The following is a 7,159-nucleotide window of genomic DNA, read 5'->3' as shown; positions in this document are numbered from 1 at the left end:
ATTGTTTTAACGCTGTTTTAAATTATTCAACATGACATCGCTTTTTTTAGTTCCGAAAAAAAGAACTTTTTTCGTCTCTTTTTATCCATAAAATTTAAAATTAGATCTTTCAAGCTGTATTATGTAAAGGAATTTCACTGTTGAAATTTGCATTTTGCAAATATTTTGTCATTCAATTCCTGAAACAGCACTTTGATTTTTAAGGCCTTGTCTAAATGCTAAAGTAAAAATAAGTCAAGTAAATGATAGCACTTTCGCAGCATTAATCTTTGACACACATTTTGGCCAGTTTGCAGAGTATGGCAAAGCAGCATTCAAGGAATAATTTGGAAATACCAAGTTCCGCACTGTGGAAGGGTGCACCTGATGAATTTTGATCCAAACAAGGTGCACATACGCATATGGCTCAAAAAGGCAAAAGATTGCTAAAATTAGCTGCACTTGAGGAGAAAATAGCAGAATCTGCACTTGGGGTTAAAAACCGTCGGCACTTGCACCTTAAAACCTCAAATTTTGCACCTTGCACCCAGACGGCTGTGCATCCTCCAGGTGGTGCACCCGTGTGTGGGGTCTTCCTGGATGAATGGCAATCATAACAGTTAGCCTAACTCGCGAGGTCTGTTCACCCATATATACTATATTATATGTCACTCTATAAATAACCTTGAAATTTAGAAAATCAGCAGCCCTCATGGCCCAGTGGTATAGACTACATGTTTCGAACCAGGGTAGGGTATTGAAAAGTCTCAAAATTTTTTCTAAGTCTCTGTGCTTGTCCATGCATCATGAAGATTTAGCCATAAGTATTTTGTTGATTGCAGAGTTGATTCATCGGGATTTACTAGATCTTAAAAATCGGACAAAATTTACTACCGACCGACCGACCGAATTTGATATTTTTGATTGCCGCCTTACAATGGGCCATTCCAGAATTTGTCTGTAACAGGGGGGGGGGCGGACGACACAGGATTTCCGAGGGCAAAAGTTTTCACCAAAATTCGAAATTTCCAAGGCGAGAGAAGAAAATGTATGAATTTCAACAAAAATTAACAGAAATTTTCTGGAATGGCAATCTCAATCTCTAATCTCAATCGAATATCAATCGAATCTGAAAATTGCGGTAATATTCGATTGAGATTCGATTGCATTCGATAATCGAATTTCATTCGGTCGATTTTGTTCGACTGGTTCGATCGTCGGTTCCGTTCGATTGGGATCGTCTGGCCCTATCGACTCATACTCGATTTACGATCGATAACAAATCGATTAACGATCGATGACGAATCGATTAACGATCGATGACAAATCGATATACTCGATTGAAATACTAGCTTGATAATAGTTAGTCACACTAGGAAATTTAGCTTTCAGAAAAAACAACATCAGTCATCTACAGGATGTATAGTCATCTGGGGTAATTACGGGACGATTTTGACTTATTTGGGCATCACTCTGAAAGAATTAATCCTAGAGATCCGATCTTTTGATATTTTATTTGTCAAAGTATAACCTTTACATAAGATGTATTACTTTTCCTTAAAATTTAGTAGATGTTCCTAAAATCTATTTTAAAGGTGTCCTGTAATTACCCCGCATTTTGGGGTAATTACGGGACACCCTCGGGGTAAATATGGGGCAGGTATAAAATGTTATTGAAAAATCCAGATATCTTTCCAAAGTCATGATATTTTGAGGTTTTGCATTCAACTTGATGACTTCAAATCCAAGTGCTATCATTTAAAGGACTTTCATCACAACAAAATTAGTGACAGTGTCCCGTTTTTACCCCAGCTTTTTTTTCCATTTGGGGGTAATAACGGGCACTTTAACACATAATATTTGCGAGAGCAATCTAGACCAACTGAAGTAACTTTAGATGCAAACCTTTGCAGGGTTTTGAAAGACTAGAGTGTAGTTATGATTCCATTAAACTAGAAAATCAAGTTTTGTACTTTTCTTATAAAAAATAAACACTTGAACTCAAACTTTAGTGTCCCATAATTACACAGACAAAATTAAAGATTTCACTACGGGGTAGATATGGGACACATTTTTAGAGATAAGGTGCCTTGTTTTGATAATGAGACTATTATAATCTCAAACCATAGTATCTTGATGCCAGAATTCAGTCAAAATATAATCAAAGTGATTGCAGCTCTTCCTGACACTAAAGCTTGAAAAGTTCCTTCTAAAACTACGAAAATTGATTTTTATGGTGACATATGAAACTTTTGTTGAAACATCAAAAGTATATGTTAGAATAATCTAACTAGACATTTTTCTAGCAGCTAGAATGACTATCTCCAAAATCCTCTCCATCTGAATCCAAATTTATAACAATAGCACCATTTTTAGGGGTGTCCCGTATTTACCCCTTAATTTTAACTGTCCCGTAATTACCCCAGATGACTAGATTTGCACAACAAGGATGAGAGTTACCTGAATCAAGTTCGCAAGACAATTAATTAAAACTTGAAAGTTTGAAACAAAATAAAACGTGCAGCAGCCAAAATCATCCAACCAAAATTTGTCATTCAATTCCCAAGACAGCGCTTCCATTTTTAAGGCCTGGTTTATACGCTAAAGTAAAAATAATTCCGCATATGTAAATGGGTCATTATCAGTCTGGGAAATCCTCTCAATTGCACGCTTATGTTCCGAGGCCGTAAGCGCCCAATTGCACGGTTATCAAAATGGCAGAATTTTTAAGCGTGTAATTACACGCTTATCGAAATTGTTCTGAAGCGGGCGGTAAGCGGTAAGCATGCAATAGAACCCTTTATTATTTGACACGCAATTCCTTCCGAAAGCTCTGTTGAATTTCAAAAGCCTAGGGCAGTTTTACTCAAAATTTATCGTAGAAGAAGATTCCGTAAAAATGGATTGCCCGTTAAACCATGCCTTTGCCCGAATTAGAGAATTCTGAACCCCTTGAAATCCCTAAGCAATTTCAACCGGGGCGGGAGAGGGCGTAAATTATAACCATGGAATTGCGCGCTTACGCCCTCGGAACATAAGCGTGCGATTGAGAGGATTTCCCAGACTGTCCGGTGGTGTGCGGATCTAGGGGGGTTCCGCTTCCCCCGTAGATCTTTTTCTTGGGAGGTTGATCTTCAAATTAGTTTTCAAGGTTGGCTTGGCTCAAATTTTTTCATATATGGCTCAAATTTTAGGCAATTTCTCAAAGTTTTTGTTAGAATGGCGGTGCTCCCTCTCGCCTTGAAAAGCTTTGACATACGTCAATATCTTACTTTATATCCACTCCTTACGCCAAAAGTACTGCTTCACGTCGAATATATTCGGCGTGCTGTTCACTAATTCCAGCCTGGGTGACAAGTGCTGACAAGAGATACTTTCAATTCAATCTGGTTCAATTTAAATCCTAGACCTTCTTTAGTTTTAGGTTTGAATAACAAACTACTAAAGCATATATTACTTACTCTACTTTCCCAAGAATTTGTGAGATTATTTTTCTTTTCCAAAACCAAAATTAGAAGTGGACTATGTGTGGAACTGTTGTTGTTTGATTTTCTGTGAAGAAACGTGAAAAACGTGATCTTTTTCTCGATTCTGACTGAAAACGAAAGTGGTTTTGTCCGTCCAAAATCGGGGTGTTTCGACCGGCTTTTCCCGGATAATTCGGAATAAAGCCGCCTTATGTTTCGCCTTTCGACGCCACCCGCCAGTAAGGCTTCCAAAAACCGATAAACCGCGCAAAAATAGCTCTTTCACCGATAAACCGACGAAATTTATCCTCTTCACCGACACCGACTTTTTACTCTTGCTTCAAAAAAGGTCTGTCAGTCTGTAGCTCTTAATAAAGTAGACTGCATGTATCCCCGAAATTTTTGTAGCATAATCCCCAACCAATGCATGCTGGCAGGAGTTCAAATTGTTGTTTAGGAGGAAGCAGGAGGCGCAACCATGGTTTGCGCCAACGGAAAAATTTCAGTTTTCTAGCTTTCGTTTAGGCTAAAAACGCCCTTTTTAGACACTTTTTTCCAAAAATAAGCTGGCTTAGTGAATCAATACTATTCAATACGGGTTTCTACATTTATTATGTTGGTTGCCCTCGATGGAGAAAACTTTTGTATTTTCTCAACCCTCCATGCGAACGAAGTGAGCGAGAAAAAAATTGATGGACTTATTTGTGCCAAGATTTGTGTACCGTCAACTGCTCTAACTTGGGACTATCTGAAAAAATATCTGACAAAACATGGGACAGCAATTCAGCTAGCCTGGTGAACCAAGAAACTTATTCTCAGTGTAATAAAAATGAAACCGCATGCGTACAATATCCGTAAATCATATACCGTGAGAGTGGGTAACTTGCATCATTCGAGGCTAACATGCATAGCCCACAAATGAATGACCCGTCTGGTCATTGAAATAGATCAAAACAAAAATGGTAGAGTAGAGATGCAAGCGGAGCTGAATATAGTTTATTTTAATGTGACCAGCCAGGTCATTCATTTGAGGGCTTCTGCATGTTAAGCCTCCACTGATGCAAGTCACCCACTCTCACGGTAGCGCATCGTAGCTTCAAAATCATTGTATTGTTGATGTTTGAATTTTAATGTTTGCTTCGAATAAGTCACAACTTAAACCATCATATTTTTACCAAGTGATTGAATGGTAGCTTAGATTTCTAGGCTACAATTCAGCCACCATTTCACCGATCCTCCAAAGTCATTTGATTTGAGTCAATGAACGGCGTATTAAAAAATACACGATTTCTCTTTCGCACCCAGACAGTGGAGTAGGCTTCGCTTTTAAATCGAAATATGAAAGTTGTTCCGTAGTGAAGCACAGGCGAGTTATTGTGACATGTTATGACAGAAAGTATGATTGATAAAATTGGTAAAGCTATCAAAACAAATTTGCTGTCAATGAGATTTAACAGTAAATGAAAATGGTTCTAGGAAAATTGCCCCCGAGAAAATTGCCCCCCGGAAAACTGCCCCCGGAAAATTGCCCCCCGGAAAATTGCCCCCTAGGAAAACTGCCCCCTAGGAAAATTGCCCCCCAGAAAATTGCCCCCCAAAAATGCCCCCTAGGAAAATTGCCCCCCGAGAAAATTGCCCCCCCCCCCGCCATCTTTTTTTCCACTTTTTTATAAAATCCAATGAAACTTCAAATGGCCATTGTAGCTGTAAAATTAAGTAGTTTTGAATTACTTTTAGGGTACCTAGTAAACGGGGGTCAGCGGGGGTGGATTGGAAAAAAGGCTAAAACAGCATAATCCGTACAAAAAAGAAGTTTCAGATTCCGAAAAATTGATAAGCGGAGGAGGGGTTGGATCAACAATGTCCTGGTAGAAAATTTTCGAAAAATAGATTATTTTGGTGGGAACTTTTTTGGGGAAAACTGTAATTAATTTTTTAACTGTGGTTGGAATTAATTTTAGCGAATGACAGCGCAAATCTGTTCTATTTCATCTTATTTTGAGCAACTTTGTTGAATTTCAGGGGTTATTTAGCCAAGAAAACTTAAATTTTAATTTTGGTGGGAACTTATTTTGGCGAGTTAGTAAAAATTAGTACCCTTAGCTTAAGATAGCACGGATAGAGCGCTTAGGGTTAAGAAACGGGGAAAGATTTTTTTGAAAGTGATTTTATTACTCGACTATCTTTCTCCACCTCATACAAAACTTGTAAAAGTCGTTTTTGAGCGTCTTTTTTCTTAAGAAAAAACTAAAAACTAAAACATGCAAAGCAGATCAATGGTCAGCGTGAGGAATATAGTAAGAATGAAGTTATCCATTCCATATGACCAAGAAATTTTGTAAAACCATAAAGAAAATACTTGAATAGCGAAAGAAATACAGTATAAAACACATTGAAATTGACTATCGCTAGACAGAGAAAACGCTTTCTCTGTATTCCATGGTTAAACCACATTATTCCTTATAAAAAGCGTCAACTTAATGAAAATTACGGCTGCAACCTGCAACCGTTGGACCAAAATATAGCCCCAAAATATTCTAGATCTCTTAATCCGTTAAGACGCGATCACGTAAAATTGCGTAATCCAAAATCTCCGGAATGTTGAAAATTGAGTTAGATTTAGTTTCGAAAAATGGAAAAATAGGGGGCAATTTTCCGGGGGGCCGTTTTCCGGGGGGCAATTTTCCGGGGGGCAGTTTTCCGGGGGGCAGTTTTCTCGGGGGCAATTTTCCTGACACCATGAAAATACAGGCCAGAATATCAACAGTCTCATGCAGCGACTAATCGTCCCAAGTTGGAGCAGTTGATGGTAAAGAACTCCTTTTGACATGGAAGCCGAGAAGGGTCATTTGGCGATTTCTTTCAAAATCTGTCGAGATTTCTTTCAAGTTGTCGAGATTTCTTTCAAACTGTCGAGAATTCTTTCAAACTGTCGAGATTTCTTTCAAACTGTCGAGATTTCTTTCAAACTGTCGAGATTTCTTTCAAACTGTCGAGATTTCTTTCAAACTGTCGAGATTTCTTTCAAACTGTCGAGATTTCTTTCAAACTGTCGAGATTTCCTTTAAACTGTCGAGCTTCCAATAAGTGTCGCTTTCCCAAAAGAATCGCTATTTCATTTTTTTCCAGAAAAAATGTAGAGATTCCCTCATGAAAACCGCGGGAACATAAACTAAACGCAGGACATGGGTATCACCTCCACACGCGGGAAAGAAAAATAGGAAGCACCAATCCAGTCGGAGTTAATTGTAAACTACTCCGAAGATAATGGCTTTGTTATCTTTCTTTGAAGTAATTGATAATCCAATTTGTGTAACCGCAACGTTGATGCGACCACCAATTTTCAATTCTCTGGTTATTTACAGATTTACCATAACGGTGAGCATTGATATCGTTATGAATGTGGGACTGGATATTGTAGCCACGACACCATTTTAAGTACCACGATCGGTTTGTACAACCGTTGGAAGCACTTTGAATTCTTTAATTGCATTGATGAAAAAGTTAGTCGGGATATTTGGGTTGTTATTTGATTTGCAAACTTTGAGCCATACAATACTTATAATAAAGAAATTCTACAACCGCCCATTACTGGACATGGTTGGACATGGGAAAGTATCTCACCGTGAGGCCTATTCACTTAGAGGTATTTTCCCATGTCGAACTAGTTAAATTCAAATTCACATCATTACTTCTTGCTTAAGGCAAGAGAA

This window comes from Clytia hemisphaerica, unplaced genomic scaffold (genome assembly GCF_902728285.1).
Source record: "Clytia hemisphaerica strain Z4C2 unplaced genomic scaffold, Clytia hemisphaerica genome assembly, whole genome shotgun sequence".
Lineage (NCBI taxonomy): Eukaryota > Metazoa > Cnidaria > Hydrozoa > Leptothecata > Clytiidae > Clytia > Clytia hemisphaerica.
The sequence above is the reverse complement of the archived record's forward strand: the minus strand, read 5'-3'. Positions refer to the sequence as shown.